Source organism: Chlorocebus sabaeus, chromosome 10 (assembly GCF_047675955.1).
Source record: "Chlorocebus sabaeus isolate Y175 chromosome 10, mChlSab1.0.hap1, whole genome shotgun sequence".
Classification (NCBI taxonomy): Eukaryota; Metazoa; Chordata; class Mammalia; order Primates; family Cercopithecidae; genus Chlorocebus; species Chlorocebus sabaeus.
The window spans coordinates 115,278,171-115,280,100 of NC_132913.1; positions in this window are offsets into that span (position 1 = coordinate 115,278,171).

Genomic DNA, 1,930 nt, shown 5'->3' on the forward strand with positions numbered 1-1,930 from the left:
GAGGTAGAAGAATCGTTTGAACCCAGGAGGTGGAGGTTGCATTGAGCCGAGATCGCGCTATGGCACTCCAGCCTGGGCGACAGAATGAAATTCTGTCTCAAAAAAAGAAAAAAAAAGCCACATCTGCTTCTCAAGAGGTACTGTTAAGAAACTGGAAAGAGACCAGGTGCAGTGGCTCACGACTGTAATCCCAGCACTTTGGGAAGCTGAAGCAGAAGGATCACTTGAGCCTGGGAGTTCAAGACCAGCCTGGACAACATTTTTTTTCTCGTCTGTACAGAAAAATACCACACACACACACACACACAGAGGCAAATAAATTAGAAAGGGAAGCCACAGACTTAAGAGAAAATAGTCATAAAAGCAATATCTGATAAAGGAGTTGTCTCCAAAATAAAGAACCCCTGCAACTCAATAAGAATAGATGAACAAAAGATTTAAATACTTTACAAAAGATGTGGCAGGCCAAGAGCAAATGCAAAGATACTCAACATAAGTAATCAGAAATCCTAAGTTAAAACTAGGAGAGAAAACTAGCATTGGGATGGCTACAGAGACCAGCATACCAAATGTTGGCAAAGATTTAGAGCAAGTGAATCCATATACATTGCTTGTACGAATGTAGAATGGTACCAACCCTTTGGAAAATCATTTGGCAGTCTATCTAAGAATGTTCATATATTCATATTAGTGAAAAAACGAGAAGCAACTAAACGTCCATTAAATGAGGAATGAATAAACAATGATAAACTTTGGCAACCAATACTAATTAGCAATAAAAAGGAGTGAACTATTGCAAATACTTGAATGAATATAAAAAAAAAAATTTGCTGTGTCAAGGAATCCAGCCACAAAAATGTATGATTCCATTAACATATAAAGTCCTAAAACAAGCAAAACTCACCTGTAGTGATGGAAATTGGATTGGTGGTTGCCTGGGGTGGGAGTTAGGGAAGAGAGTGACTGCAATAGAGCACACGGGAACTTCCTGGGGTGACCAAAACACTCTACACCTTGACTGTGGTGATGATTACAAACATTTCTCCAAACTCATGTATTAATACTGTACACTTACGATATACATTTTCTTACTTGTAAACCATACTGCTAGGGTTTGAATAGCTGTCCTCTTCAAAACTCACGTTAAATCTTAATCCCAGGCCGGGTGCAGTGGCTCACACCTATAATCCCAGCACTTTGAGAGGCTGAGGCAGGATTGCTTGAGGTCAGGAGTTCAAGATCAGACTGGTCAAGATAGCGAGAACATGGTTCTACAAAAAAATTAAGTAAATTGGCTGGGCATGGTGGTACATGCCTGTGGTCCAAGCTACTGAGAGAGCTGAAGCAGGTGGATCTCTTGAGCCCAGGATATCAAGGTTGCAGTGAGCCGTGACTGCACCATTGCATTCCAGGTTGGGCTGTAGAGTGAGACCCTGTTGTAAAAACAAGGTGGGGGTGGGTGGGGTTTTTCAGAAATGATTAGATCATAAGGGCTCTGTGCTCATGAATGAATTACCTCATTCATGAATTAATGGAGTCAAAGGTTAACGTATTAATGGGTCATCATGGGAGGGGAACTGGTGGTTTTCTAAGAGAAAGCCCTGAGCTAGCAGCCTTAGCCCTCTGACCATGTGATACCTGTGCCCCCTTGGGATTCTTTAGAGTCCTTAAGAGAAAGAAGTGCCCCTTAAACCTTGGACTTCCCAGCCTCCATAACTGTAAGAAATAAAGCTCTTTTATTTCTAAATTTCCCACATTCAGGTATTGTTATAAGCAACAGAAAACAGATTAAAAGAAAAAGATGTACTTCAATAAAGATGATTTGAAATTTGAAAAAAAAAAAAACCACAAAAACAAATCACTGACACACAGAAGAAAACAAACCAAACTCAAACATTATCCTGTGTACAAGAATCCAGACACAAAAAGG